A 15746-nucleotide genomic window follows, 5' to 3' on the forward strand; every position below is an offset into this window, starting at 1 on the left:
TCACCCGTGTGTGAGAGGGGAATCCCCTGCCTGGAGGGTGCCCTTAGCGTGGGTTGTGTGTGTGCGTGTGTGTACATCCCCTGCCTGGGGGATCACTGTTGGCTGTGTGTGTACATGCATGTGCACGAGTGTGTGTGCGTGTGTGTCTGTGTGTCTGTCTGTGTGTCTGTGAGCGTGTGCACCCCGCCCGAGCGGGTGTCTGGCGCGGTGTCTGTGCGTGGCTGATGTCTCTGAGCGCGGTTCCCCTGCCCGGGCAGGGTGCGGGGGATGCGCCCCCTTAGTCCGGGGGCAGTGTGGGGAGGGGGGCGCGCCCCTCCCGGGGCAGTGCCGGGAGCGCGCAGCCCGGGCCGTGCCGGGGAGCGCGGGGCGGGCGCGGGGGCGCGCGCGGCGCTCGGGAGCGCGGCGGGCGGGGGGCGGGGGGCGCCCCGCGTGCCCCGGCCGGGAGCGGCCGTGCCCCCCCGCCCCGCGCTGCCGCCGCCGCCGCCGCCGCCGCCGCCGCGCACAGCCGCAGACACGGGCGGCCGCGCCGGCAGCCGGCGGCTCGCATGCAGCCGGGGATTACAGCGGGGCGAGGGCAGCGAGGGCTCCACTCTTATCCCCCCTCGGCCCCCCCTATCCTCCGCCCGACACCCCAGCCGCTCGCCGCGCGGCTGCTCCGGCGGGTTTTCATCTCCGGGGGTAGGAGGGAGATGCCTTTGCCGTGGTTTTTCCACCCCCAGCCCTCTCCGTGCCGGGAGAGGCGGTGATGTGGAGCCGAGAATGTAGAGGAAAACCCTCCCCGGGAAGGAGCGACCAAAACAAATCCCTCGCCGTGGCTGAGGCGGCCGCGCGGTGCCCGGGGAAGCCCGAGCAGCCCCTGCCAGCGCTGGGGAATCCCTCCTGCAGCCCCCGGCGGCGCCCCGGGCGCCCGCGGAGCAAGGTAAGCGGGAGGGCTTCCCTCTTCCGCCGAGGGCTGCCTTTTGCCTTTATTTGTATTTATTTGAGAGCCCGAGTCATGGCCAGCTGCCGCCCTGGTGGGACTGCCAGGGAAGGCGAGGGCTGCCCGCTGGCCGGGAGCGCCCGGGCGGGCCGGGAGCGCGGCGCTCCCGCGGGGAGCCCCGGGGAGCCCCGGGTGCCGGGAGCGCCCCCGGGGAGGGGGCACGATCGGCGGGGCGGGACGGAGCCGGGGTGTTCTCCCCGGCTGCCTGGATCCGTCTGAGGCTGGATAACAGAGCCCTCGCCCTGGAGCGCTTTGGAAACCGTGGCTTGTATTTTTGTTCCTTCAGAGCTGCTAAAGGGAGGGAGGGAATGACATTTCGTAGTATTCTGCCTCCTGCCGTGGGTGAGCTCTAGCGATAAAGGCTCGTCATTTGTTTCCGATGCTCTGATAGTGCTTGTGGAAACCTGATGATACAAAACCTCAGCCTTCTCGGTAGCTGTCGTTGGAATTATCCCATCCACCCGGGGACTGAAAAATCCCCTCTATAGAAGGAAATACACGTAGCATAGAATACACGTAGTGGTAGTCTGAAATATACTGTCATATATGCTTTCTGTAGGTAGGGAGCATGCTGGCCCCTGGATTTAAAAATCTAAATGTCTTTATGAATAGGCATGTTCATTCGCTACATGGCTTCTACAAACCATTCAGTGTGTTTCTTCTATCAGAATTTCACTGCCTGGGTGAAGGTAGACCTTTGTTTATACCCTATGTATGTACTGTCCATATTTATAGTAGGGTTTGGACTTCATTCAATTCAAGTTACATAATGATTAAGATACAATAGGCAATATATATGCAGTTTCTCGGACATTTTAATTCAATGCAGAAAAGACTGAGTCTAGCAACATTGCCAAAATTGTCACTTTCTCAATGTTTGTGTAAGAAAGGAAGTGTCCATAGCATCAGGTGGAGACAACGTTCCTTAGCAAATACACAGTCATCAAGACCTTGCTATTAAAAGCACACCTTAGCGAAGGATTTCAGTGACCCTGTCCTGGAGCTCTGAGTAGGTGCCAGGATTGGTTTAGAAGGGGAAGAACAGCAGGGAGACTGGGCAGGCTTGGGAGGGGGAAAAGCCTGTTCGGTAACATTTTGCATTAAAAACACCTACAGCTCAGGTTTGCTCAGCTGGCGAGTCTGTCCAGCTTAGAGCAGAGCTAGCACCAAGCCTTAGAGGCTGGGCAAGGTCTGCAAAACTGAACATTCCACCAAGCCTGGGACATGATCCTCCAGGGATCTTTAGTAGAAACTTTCGGGGGAGCAGGGTCAGTGAGTACATGCCACTTATGGGATTTGTTTGTTCTCTGATCACCAAGATGTGCTAGCAAAACTCTGGAGTCTTTCCCAGAGAGATAAGATGCAGTACAGAAAAAAATAGTTTGTTTCTGGTTCTTAGCACCTCTGTCTATTCTGTTCAAACAAACTGATAAATCTGATACAACTGATAAACTCTCACTTCGTTCAGCATTAGTGGAACTTGCAGCTGGCTTGTTGTTATTTTTTTTCCCCAATGAGTGCTTCTGCAGGCTGCTCTAACCACAGCATTTGAATTTCTCTCCCTCTTTTCTCGGCTGGATGCTGTTGCTGGAGCTCAGCAGGTTGCCCTTGCTCAGATGTGTGCAGACAGTAAAACATCTTCAGCTCGAGATGAGGGAGAGGTGCTGTTCAGAGAAGCACGCTTCAGCCTGAACATCTCCATTTCAGCATTTTGAAGTGTCCCATTGCCTTAAGGATGCCACATCACATATATTTATTCATACTCAGCCTTTTTTTTCTTCTAAGTGAAAGTTAATTGGCAAATTCTGGCTTGCCATTCAAAGCAAGGCGAGAGGTCAAGATTTGCAATAGCTTTCTTGCCAACAGTTGGGATTTTGCCAAACAGTTTGCTGCTGTCACTTTTAGAAAAAAAATCCTGATCTTATGTGACTTCCTGGAGCTTCATATAACCACATGTGCAGGTAAAGTATATTCCATGATGCTCCTGTAATTAAAGCTACCTGCTGAAGGATATTTCAGTCAGTGTTGTACTCCGTCTGTCATGATATAAACAGCACATTGGGGAAGGTCTGTCTGGTCTCAGCTCAGAGGAGGAATGCAAGCTGAGATATCTGGTGAAGGGGGCAGTGACTGGAAGTATTTCAGTGCAGTGGGATTCCACTGCAGACCCTCCTGAAGGTGTCTGCTCTACCAGAGTACAGACCTGCTGCTCCCCACAGCAAGAGATGGGAGCCAGAAAGGGAAGCACTTAAAGCTGTACACCACTTCAGCTTCATCACAGTAGACATACATGCAGCCTAAAAATGGATTTTTGGATGTTTTCAGGGGTCAATTCTATTAATTCATCATTTTATTGCATAATGTCGTCTGACCCAGCAATGCTCACAGCTCTTGGAATTAAGCAATGATTGCCTCTAAAAGAACTATACATGTTTGTCTAATATTGCAACAGTAAGTTTTTATCATGCTTAGGAATAAGGTTTTTTTACCTAAGAGGTGTCTGAACATTATAAACATAAATATAAAATAAATATAAAATAAATATAAAATAAACATTAATATTAAACAATAATATAAAATAAATATTATAATGGATGCATGATAAAAAAACAGGCTGTAGTTTACTTTGTTGTGTTTTTCTGTTTCTAGTAATACGATATGAGCACCCCAAGAGAAAATATTTTTGATTTCCCATCTGTAGTTGGCATCTCTTTGTTGTGGTGATTGCTGGAGTAGTGGAACTGGGTATTTGATTTCTTGGATTTCATAATAAATCTTTGGAATTGTGTTTTAACTCACATTTTAGTAGGGAGAAATGCGTGTTTACTTTGTAACAAGAATATTAACTTCAAACCAAAATAAATTTTCCAATATTAAATTGCATAGATTTTTTAAGATGTGCAACAGTATTCCATGGGATAATGTGCAAAGAAATTGCTTAGGACATTACAGAGTAGATGTAATCCTATTGCAAATGTAGATTTTTGTGCAATCCCATAGCTTTATATGTTTTTAAATCTATACTTCTCTGGCTATATGGAAAAGATATGGAAAGAATTTCATTATTTTGAATTTTTTCTTCACTATTATGCAATTAGAGGTATCGTATTGCATGCTATAATACATACATTGCTCAGTCATGCTCAAATAAAGTCCAAGTAGAATGCATATATATGGCTAAAGTTTTTTAAAAATTTAACAGAGAAGCTTAACAACTCAAGTGTTTATTGAACAGAATTTGGAGGTTTCTTATCTTGGTTACCGTACAAAGTCAGTCCCAGTACAGCTGCCCAGACCACTACAAACCATAAAAGCCTTAGGAGAGTATGCATCAGTCAAGATATTTAAAATCTATTAGGCTTAAACCTGCCTGTATTCTTCATAAAAATCTGGAAGGACAGCAAAGGCTATTTTGCCTTTTGTCCATCCCAGTGCTTGCTACAGAATGTGCAGAAATTTCAGCACAAGTCACACATTGGCATCTTTCTAAGTTTTCACTTGTTTGCTGTGCAAGTACATTCCTTCTTCCAAGTCTGGAGGGATGGAGTTTCTTAATGATGAATTTCTTAAAGGATGAGTGTCTTAAACTACATTTTTTTCACCAGCATGAAAGTATGATGATGTTAACTGCATAATCAGAAAACAAGGAATATTATTTTGAACGCACTTCTTCCTGGATTATGCTATGAACAGTAGGGAAACAATAAGAGAAAAGTCTCAGGCCACTGAAATCAGTGAGGTTTTAAATTTATTTGTTTCTAATGTAGGAAATCTATATTTAGCCATAATGATAGATCAGCTGTGACTTAGGTGTCTGGATTCTGTACATCCCTATTCCTTCTCTGGATGACTATAAAGAGTAGTCAGTAGCATCACTGCTGGCACCAGCAAGAGAGTCAGAACAACAGTCTATTAGCTAATAAATAATATATGTAATGCTGGCATAATGCAGCTCTGAGCATTTAGGAGCAGGCTGCGATACAGAGCAGCTGAACTCTTTACAAGGAACAATGGCAATTGACCAATTTGCCCCTCTCAGCAGCAGGACAGGGGAGCACAGTGCACTGTAATATTGTGTGAGGGCATTTACAGCCTGAGCCAAGGCAGAGGGGCTGAGCAGCTCTCTTACCACTAGCACTGGCACGTGATGCATAAGCCCCTAGGTTTTTGTTACCCCTAGGAAAATGCTTCTTACTAGGAAATCAGACTTTGCTATTGCGAGGTGTTCTTGCTGCCATCGTATCCAGGTACTAGCTTGTTAGGAAATAAATGTCAGCCCTTCAGGTAAAACCACACTAGGAGGAAATGAATGCAAAGCTGTGCTGATAATTAACTGAACAAAGCTCTCAAACCTAATCTTCTTTGATGACACTGGAGATGAGCTTCTCCCCCTGATTGCCTAACAAGTTAAGAAATAGAAATCAGTTATGGCAGTACAGTCCAAATACAGAATAAATTTGCCTCAGAGCATTAGTAAGGCAGTTCATAAAGTAATATTTCACAGTACCTCATCAATAGTTAACTTTTAGAAAATTAGCTGTATTTTCAATATATAGGGATAAAAAAATTACAGTCAAATGTAAGAACTCAAAATGAAGCCATAATGTTTCTTTTTACAGAGTTTTCAGTTGTGTCATTTGCCCTCTTAAGGTATGAAGATTTGGTTACCTGCAAGGTTGTTGTCCTCATCTCATCTCAAATGGCAGAATAATCCTGCTATAATTCATAACCATTCATTCAGTGTAAATTTGCATATACCAGAGACATTCTGAGACAGTTTGAGCAGAAAGTGCTGGCAAGCTGCAGAAGCTAGAAGAATCCCCCTAATGTATTTAAGCAGACTCAAAACAGTGAATAGGCTTAATTAGCCTTGAAATCACACAACTGTGAATGACAGTATTGAACGTGCTTTTCCAGTGGTTGCTGAGATTAACAGCACAGAGTCGCTCTACCTTGACAGGAGTGCTGTCTAGAAGGTCTTGCCTTCTGGAATATTTCCTCTTATGCTTTCTTCATTCTTGTTATTGCTGACACAGAGCAAACCTCTTAACGGGGTAAGTTTTATACTTGAATTTATTCTCAGGACTAGCCTGGCTACTGATAGTCACATTGGTCCCTATTTAGGCATGTCATTAAAGTGGCATTAGCAGTGCTTCTGCAGTATCTTCTGCTCCTTTTGAACTGAAGAAGAGATGAGAATGTTTAGTTGCTTCAACATGTTAATAGATAACCCAGGTAGAAGCAAAAATATCTCACTTTTCCTCAGTAATCTTGTGGTTTGGGTACTGATGGAGAAAAATTGAGCTTTTAGGCCTTTCATAGATTAACATGATGCAAATAAACATTTCACTTCTTGTAATCCAAGATTACCACCCACCAAAGGACTGGTCACACCCTTCAGTTATAGACTCATTCGTGTCTGTTGTCTTTCAAGCACAGGCTGCCTCATTCTTGTTCCATAGGAATGGGGATGGTCTCCATCACTGCAGCTGTCCTGGGGATTACTGATAGCAGCAGGAGCCTGGAAGATGTAAACCACAAGTTTGAATCACAGGGATGAGTGTGGGCCTTTCAGTGAATGTTTAATGACTAAGCAATGACATCAAGGTGGAGCCAAGGCCACCACCTCAAGGTGTATTTGGAAAGAGTAGACATTGTTCAATTCTTTTGAAGGACTATTTTACATACCTCTTGTAAGAGGAGGTTTCCAGGCGTAGAATATCATGTGGGTGGGTTGTGTCTCTTTTGATCCTGCTTTTGCATTGGGTCTGGTTGGAAGTTAAGAGCATCTTCTTCCTGACTGTGAGGTATCGTGTTGATCCTTCCTTAGAGGTTCCCACACCCTTCTTTGAACTTGGGACTTGGGTGTTTAATATTAGAAACCCTGAACTAATGGCTCTGATGAAGCACATTTTTTAAGAGGATGCTGTGGCTTTTAAAAATACATTTTGGTTTGATAGAAGTAAATAAATTAATTTATAGTGGCATTTTTATAAAAGTGTTCCTTTTAGCCTGTCTTGATTTCAGAATTATAGTAACAGTAGCATAGGGTTGTGCATGATAGTGAGTCTTCACTTTTTTTCTATTGTCAGGTCAATTTGAGGGTCAAAAAATATCAATGCTCTTGGTATCAGGTAGGACTAAAAGTCATTGTAGCTTCTTCTCTACAGTGTTAAAGTGGAGTTCCTAAGAACAGCTTCTCCTTACTGACCCCCAGACCAACTGTATCTTTGTGCATTATGTGGAACCAAAACTGATAAGGTCATAGATAAGGTCAGGAAGCAAAGTTTTCTGTTTTCTGGGTGACTGCTTTCCTCAGATAGGCAAAATAGGATGTTGGGTTCCCCATGGCTCTGCACAGCAGTTTGTAGTAGTAGTTTGGGATGTTTTTCCAAGGCATCCTATAGTTGAAGACATCAAGATGTTGAAGGGTTGGATTCTTCAGATCAAGATTAGATGGAATTTTGTCTTAATTTTTAATGATAAAAGCCTTCTGTAAAGACTTGCTGATGCTGTGACCTTGGGGACATTTCCAGCTATGGAAAAACAAACAACAAAGGCACTTGTCAAAAATTGAGTCTCCCAGAAATCAAGGCCTGATTCATTCCTTTGTTCTGCTTTCAGGGCTTCTGTAAAGGATCACAATAGGAGTTTGAGATAGGCTCCTAATTGGCTGAGACAAATGTCTCTTGAGTAAGTCTGCTCCTTTCAAACTGTATTCCTTGGCCAAGCCTCTTCCTATCTGTGGTCCAGGTAGGTTTAGGCCTATCTTTCACCTTGATTGAATCAGGGAACAGTCCTGTTAGAAATGGCTGAAAATGAAATTTTGACAGAAGCAGCAATTGAATGTTTTAATTTCTGAAGTCACTTAGGAATACAACTCTGCTTTTCTTAACTGTAGATTTGGGACAGTGGCATTGCATGTTTTTTCTTTATTAGAAAACTCAACAGTATACCAGGATTCTGACCAAAATGCAACATCCAAAATTTTGGGTGCAATTTCATTCAAAGAGGGATAAAATCTGACTCTTCTGTATGATGTGCCTCTTTGCTTCAGACATCATTCTCTATGTATATAGGATTATATTATATGTTGTGTAATATTTCCCTGCCTAGAAACCTAGAAACATCATTTATTACTACACTGTGCAGGCTTTTCTTCAGCAGAACAAAAAGACATCTGTGAAGTTCTTCACTGCTTTCAGCTACTTGGCAGCACTGTTATTGGCAGGGAGCAGTGGAAGATTGAAGGGTTAGAGAAGCTAACATATTTAGAATAACCCTAAAACGAATTGCTTTAGGACAACTGGTTACATTAGTGCCTCCTGAAAGAACAAATGATGTGTTGACAGTCTCCTCCATCATCTTAATGCACTGCAATGCAATTAGAAGAGAAAATCAGGTAGTGGATGGATAAATTGCAACTCAAAGCTCTAATTTATTAATATTAATGTATTTGCTATTATTAGTGTATCCTGAACATGCAACATCTGTAGACTCTCAAAGAATTGTATGGAAGCACCAATCAAACCTTTGGATCCAGAGTGCTAGTTGGGATATAAATATGTAGTCTGATTTAGACCTGACATGAGGACCTTACATAATCACATTTCTGTAATATCAGGTTGTTTGACATTAAAGAAAATGATCTGCCATTCGGCCTTGTACTTCTCTGTGACAGCTCATCTCCTCAGAAGTTTCCAGGGAAGGCTAAATAAGCAGTGAAAGACAGGATCTTTGGCAAAAGCAGTAACAGCCCTTAGCAACCAATTGTAAACATGAAAAGTGAAGCGCGGACATGACCAACAACAACATCCTAAATGAGAGATGTTTCAACCTGCAATGGAAATGGAAAGGTTTTTGTAAACTGAGCAGGAATGCACCAGGATTGTTTGTAAGGATCATATAGCCACACTTGTCACAAGCACCAACAGCAGAGCTGCGGGTAAGGAAAGAGAGAATCGGAGCTGATCTGAAATAAAGTTTGGTGGGGATCTTGATTCAGCACCGGGTAGGCTACAAAGCCATGTTCAGTGCTGTCTTGAGACCCCAGTGCAGGCTGAGGGGATGCTACAATCCCAGTGCTCTGATACAGACTTGTGAAGAGGTGCTACTCAAAAAGACCACTTGAGCCCTGAATTCCACGAGACTTGAGGTAAAATTACTCTGAATGCTCTCAAGAGCATTTAGCTTTTTGTAAAGCAGTCTGCATCACCTGTCGTGTGTCTAGAGCCCACCCACATGGCTTTACCTTGCATAAGAGCTTCAGTTAGTGATTACAAGTGCTGTTGGGGTAGTTAGAAAACTCAGATAAGCCAAAACTGCCAAGCCTGTGTGACTGCAAGACTTTAAAAACATTTCATCAGTTATACTTTCCCTCTTTTTCTGTCTTTTGTCACCTTACCTATTTCTGTCTGGGTTTTCTTATCCAAGGCTCCTAGGGAATATATAGAGTCTCAGAGTCTGCTGCTCCTTGGTGAAGTTCAGCTCATCCATCTAAAAGACACCTCTGTGCTCAAGATGGTGAGAACAGCGAGTTAGCAGACAGACTGATTTAGTCAATCTGAAAAGTTCGTCTATAAAAGGCCTAATCTTTTTTGAGTTTTTCCTGCAGATCTCCAAGACTTTGAGCCGCCAAAGTTTAAATTTTCACATACCAGAAATAAATAACCAATGAGGTCTGTTACAAAGTAGAAATAATCATCATTTCAGACCATTCAGCCATAGCCCCCAGAGCTGATTTTGCAGGATCTCCTCTTAAAGCAAGATCTTACTTTTCATAGACCAGCCCTGCTATAGCTGTTAACAGAGCAGTCAAAGCAAGAGGTGGGATTTGGTCTTAGTTCATGGAAAGACTCAGCTCTCCAGTAACAGCTCTGCCCGTGACTGTAGTATGCCAAGAGCCAGGCATTGCTCACAGAGAAGCTGCGTCACAGGGGAGACAGGCTAAGGTCCATCTTTGCCCCCTCAGACCATGGTGCTATGAGTGGTGTCACCCACTGAAGCCCCTGAGGACTTGTGCCAAGAGCTGTCACCAGCAATTTGGATAATCAAAGCTCAGATACTTCTCTCCTGTGCACACACGCATGTGTTCTTGCATATAGATATGAATCTGAGACACACAAAGGATGCTCAGGAATTCTTTGACATGTTTCCTGACACTTCCTGCGTTCAGCTTGCCAATCCTTAACTAAATGAGATGTGACTTCTCTAGAGGTGGGAAATGGAAATAACTAACAACTCATTTAAGTGGGATGCTTTTATGCAGAGTTTTCGCTATCACCTCAGCTATCTTTTTAAAAACTGAAATTAAGGGAAAATTCTAGTAAAAGATCCCACAGCACACCATTAAGAAACTAAAGATCCTTATATTTTGAAACAAAGAGCAGACATTTGAGAGCTAAGATGTGGCAGCAGAGAGATTACAGCAAAGCAGACACTGAAAGAAGAATCATACAAACAAATAAGTTAGCAAAAATGTGTTTGCTCAGTAAAAATGTATTGGTTTGTCACAACCAACTTTTTTCATCTTTTCTTGGCTAACTTGCTGGATCTCATTTGTAGGCTTTAAGAATCAGATGCTGAGGTGAGCACAGGCTTTCTAAGGTTTTTTTTAAATCACAGAGTACCTCCAGTTCTCCAGCTAGAAAGGATCATAAGGATCTTTGAGTTCAACTCCCTGCTCCTCACAGGATTACCTAAAACTAAAAACTAAACCATATGACTAAAAACATTGACCAGATGCTCCTTGAACTCTGAAAGGCTTGATGTCATGACCCCTTCCCTGGAGAGTCTGTTCCAGTGCCCAACCATCCTCTGGGTGAAGAAATTTTTTCCTAATGTCCACTCTGATTTTCCCCTGACATTACATCTGCAAAACCTAAAGCTATTTTTCCCAGAAAGTGTTACATACATTAAATGTATGCATTAAATACAGCCTGAAGCTCTTAAGCCTTAAGTCAGTTTTAACAGCTAAACTAGTAAGTGCAACAATTGTCTCCCCAAATCTTTCTTGATTTCGGTGAGCGTTTTTGCACGTGAAGAAATCCAGCACATTGATCTTAGACTCTTCAGACCTGAAAATAAATACTTTGCCATTTAATAATTTAATGTTTAATAATTTCACAAGCTCTTCTTTTTAATCCAGAACTTTCTTGAACTTTTAAAAAGATAATTAAATATCACTACATCTAGAACCAGATTTTGTTTTAAAATGTTGAAAACACTTCCAGCAAATTGTGAAAAACTCTTCCATTTGTTTTCAAAGCAAGGAAATTAATTAATCAAATCTTTTCTTGAAAACAATTTGACAGATTATGACAAAAAGACATCTTCTGACCAAAATGTTAGAAGTTTGTCCCTGAAAAGTCAGAAGAAAGCAAAATTGTTCACTTTTCCTGGGATCCTTATGATACAACCTCTTCTTGGGTACCACATACTTTTTTCCTCACTGCTTTAAGTGCAGGACATGCTCCAGCAGTGAAGCATGCTTATGTACTGTAACTTCTCCGTCTTATTTGGCAAAATTTGTATGACAAAGATTGGGAGAGATGTTTATGACTAAAGCATGCAAGAGTGGCTGGGATGTGAATCCTTTTGGAGGAGAGGTCTTGCACATGGAGTCCATGGAAGGGGCTGGCGCTGCTCAGCATGGCAACCTCCCTGTGTGCAGTTACACTGACCTGCACTCCAAGGCAGGTGGCTGGGAACAAACCACTTACTAGGAGCAGACCTTGAAGCATGTGGACTCTCCAGCCATCCTTGCAAATGACTTGGAAGGGTCCTAACTGTGCCCTGGCAGGCGATGTTCCGGCAACGTGACAGCACAGATAACTGGGTTCCTCAGCCTGAGGGTTCAATCTGGTCGTGTAGGCATGCCCATCAAAAGGGCTGAGAATGCTAGGGACTCTGTAATAAGCAGCTATCTCAATCTGAGCAGCCAAAATTGTTGGATACCTCAGGCATCTATGACTTTCCTTTCTACATTATAAAGCAATGGTAATAATGGCCTCCTACCGAAGGGGAGACTGGGATACTCTGGAAGTGCTTGGGTTGGACAGGGAGAGCTCCCCGAGGGAAATTCAGCACTTTGTGTGTAATTTGTAGGCTTTGCAGCAGGAAAAGCTGAATAACATCAGAGGCCAAATACTGAATAAGAAAGATGAAAAGAAATGGTAAATAATTGCCCGTTCATGTAAAGAGGAAGGGATTGATGTGAGAGTCACACCATTAAAAGCTGCATGTCTGTGGTGCGGGGGAGGGCACTTAACCTTCCTTCTGGCTTTCCCTAGCTTCTCGAGTTGTACTCTTTGAAGTTTTCATTTTTATTTAATGCAAAGAATTGACTTTGATTTGATGAGTTTTATGTAATATTACAGGTATTTTGCTACAAAGTAATTTTATTATCGCACAGGAAGAATGCAGGGTTCATCTAGATTTGCTGTTATATATGGGGTAGAATTTGTGTTTTTCTCTACCAATTCCTAAGTGTGCTGGTGAGCACTAGGCTGGCTTTGCCTGCCTCCCAAGGGATAGTTACATTTATTACTAGCCCATGGTGGACAAGGTGTGTGGTGGAATTGTGCACAGCCTGAAGGTTAAGGCAATAAGCCGAGGTGAAAAGTATTTTGTCTTCTTATGAAAAAAAAATCTTCTATAATTTTGTTATAATGAAAGATCTGGTGATTTTGTATTAAATTGATTATGTGGCTTTTCCGAGTTAGAAATAGTAACACAAAGGCAATTTCCTTTTTTGACAAGGTAACCCACTTAGTTGATAGGGGGAAGGCAGTGGGTGTAATCTTTTCTAGATTTCAGTAAGGCTTCTGGTACCATCTCTCACAGGATCCTTCTGGATAAGATGTCCACAGCTGGACAAACCCATCATGGGATGGGTGAGCAGCTGGCTCATGAGTCAGGCACAAGGGTTACAGTAAATGGGTGGCATCAGACTGACCTGTCACTCGTGGGGTTCTGCAGGGCTCCATCCTCAGCCCTGTGCTCCTCAACATCTTCATAAATTACCTGGATGTAGGACTGGAAGGGATATTAAGTTCACTGAGAAGGGGTATTAAGTTCACTAAACTGGGAGGAGCTGTTGACTCCCTTGAAGCCAGGGAGGCCCTGCAGAGAGACCTGGATAAATTAGAGACATGAGCAATCACCAACCACATGAAGTGTAAACAAGGACTAATGCCCAGATTCTCCATCTGGGATGGGGCAACCCTGGATGGATGTGCAGACAGGGAAATGAGAGGCTGGAAACCAGTGGCACAGAAAGGGACCTGTGAGTCCTGATCAATGGCAAGTTGAATGTGAGTCAGCAGTGCCCTGGCAGCCAGGAGAGCCACGCGTGTCCTGGGGGCATCAGGCACAGCATGGCCAGCTGGGCAAGGGAGGGGATTGTCCTGCTCTGCTCTGCACTGGGACAGCCTCACCTCGAGTGCTGGGGGCAGCTTTGGCTGCCACAATATAATAATATAAAACTACTGGAAAATGCCCAAAGGAGGGCTGTGGAGATGGTAAAGGGACCCTATGATTGTGAAAGTAGAGGCTTTTGATTATGTTGTTGTTAAAGGCACAATTTAAACCAGGCTTTTCAGCCAAGGTTTGGGGAAAAGTTTGTCCAGGAAGAAATTTTTTAAAAATTATCATCAGAGAACTAAAGAAGGTATGAAGAATGAAAGAAGGTGGGAAGAAAAGCACTTTTGAAGGAAACTAAAATAATTCATTTATTTATTTTTAAGTTATACATCCTCCTTCTTCAATGTATATTTCAATGATGAGCTCTGTAAAAAAGGCAGAAAATCAGCCTCATGGTTCAAGATTCTTCACTTGGGAAAATGTGTTTTTTTTTATTTTTTTCAAAATGCTGCATGTTGTGAATGGTGGTTCATCCCTAGGTACATACATATGTACATTGCACATTCTCAACACTAACTTAATAGTGTTTCACTGCTGAGTTCAGTGTTGCCACCAGGATTTTTAAAGTTTTTTAGAAAAGCCACATTTCCTCAAGTAGGAGAATGCAACCAATAATTCTACTGAAAAATCAAAAAATGTTTTATCAGCTTTAGACCAGTCATGGTGACACTAGAGTATTTGCATTGTTTAAAAATATGTCTGGTAACTACACTGCAGAAAAGTTAAAACAATGCATAGTCTTGTTAATCCTTTGTTTCTGCAAACAGAAAAAATAAATAAGGATATGGTTAACTTAAGATTAATCAGATGAGATGCTTGATCTCTATTGTGTTTTTACTTGATATTGATATTAGGGTACACATTTTCATTTTAAAACAGAAAAATAAATCCCTGAGATACAATAGTGAATAAACTAGTGAACCTCTCTAGGAAATGCCTGAAGACTTGACTGATTTCATGAAGAATAACAAAACCTCTTTATGAATTTCTTAAATTCTTTTGTTTTCTTAAGTAAGACAACCTTTAAGGGAGAAATATCATTGTGCATTGAAATCTAAAAGGATTTTTTTAAAAATAGAGTTTGCAAATATTTCCTCTGTAGAGAAATATCCTCTCATAACTGCTTACTCTTTGAGTAGCTGTCTGTATGTCAGAAGACTGATAAATGCATCACAGATCACTAGGAAATGCTTAAGTGAGGAGATCTTGCAAGGATTGGAGTCCCCCACTTCTCAGAAGTCTCACCATCATCCCCTTGCATATAAGGAAATGAGGAGGAGGGTAAAAACAGAGAAAAAAAATCAGCTTAAGGTCAAGAGGGAAAAAACCAAAACAAACACAAAAGAAAGGGATATATATTATGCAAACCTACTGATACCAGGGCTTTGAATTTAGTAGGATATTTATCTTTGAAAGTGAAGTTATCAGATAATCATTTTTGTCAATGAAGGTAAATGTTACAGGCTTAAACCCTTATGTAATTAGGCACAGAAGTGCTCTGGGTTGCACTGGGAGATGAGGAGGGATCTTCACAATGCAGTGCTGGAGGTAGGATGGGAAGATGCAGAATATTTGGACCCTTACAATTTTGAAGTTCAGCTTGACAGTGAAATTGGTAACTAAAATGGTGGTGTTCTGGGCTGTTGCCATAATTTAGCAATTTTGTGCTTATGCACAAAATAAAACAAAACAAAGAAGTAAATCTTTAGATGTGTTTTTCTCATAAGTAATTTTCCTCTTTTCTGATGTTTTTGGAAATGACAGTCATGCCTGGACTGTAGTTGACTGTGTCTTATTTTATCTATTGGTCGAGGAACTTTTAAAGTTTAGCTATAATGAGGTTTAGCAATTTTGATTTTATACCAGCAGCATAGTCAGTACTGTCATGGACACATCAGAGGACACACTGGAATTATTCTTTGTTTTTCCTGAAACTTCTAGTAAAGGGTTATTCTAAATCCTCACTGCTCTGGTGTGGTCTATGTGACCTTCTAATTCTCTTTCAAATTTCTGCCTTTCCTCATCAGGAGTTTGTATCCATTTGTTCTTGTGCCAACTGGTACTTCAGTAAAATCAGTTCAAACCCCTCCCAGGTGTTCACTCCTGTGTATTTATAAGTAACAATCCCTCCCAGCACAACTTTCATGCTTTACCCTGCAAAGAGGATCGAATTCTTGTACACTTCAAATTCTTTTATTTGCTAGACTTATTTCACTTCAAGCAAAACAAAACAAGCAAATACAAAAAAAAAAAACCAAAAAAAAAAAAAAAACCAAAAAACAAAAAAACCCACCAGACTGTTGAATTGTTGATTTGCTGAGAACAGGAGGAGGAGATGTCAATT

At 42.3% G+C, this 15746-nt stretch overlaps 1 protein-coding gene across 1 annotated transcript in view; it reads left to right on the forward strand.

Annotated features, from left to right (window-relative positions):
* The first annotated feature begins 439 nt into the window (after nt 1-439).
* Nucleotides 440-15746, forward strand: part of KCNB2 (potassium voltage-gated channel subfamily B member 2) — a 188239-nt gene continuing 172932 nt past the window's right edge. Inside the window, exon 1 of the mRNA XM_077186455.1 lies at nt 440-919. The gene's annotated coding sequence lies outside the window, so the exon portion shown is untranslated. The remainder of the gene's footprint in view (nt 920-15746) is intronic.

Source organism: Agelaius phoeniceus, chromosome 1, assembly GCF_051311805.1.
Source record: "Agelaius phoeniceus isolate bAgePho1 chromosome 1, bAgePho1.hap1, whole genome shotgun sequence".
Lineage (NCBI taxonomy): Eukaryota > Metazoa > Chordata > Aves > Passeriformes > Icteridae > Agelaius > Agelaius phoeniceus.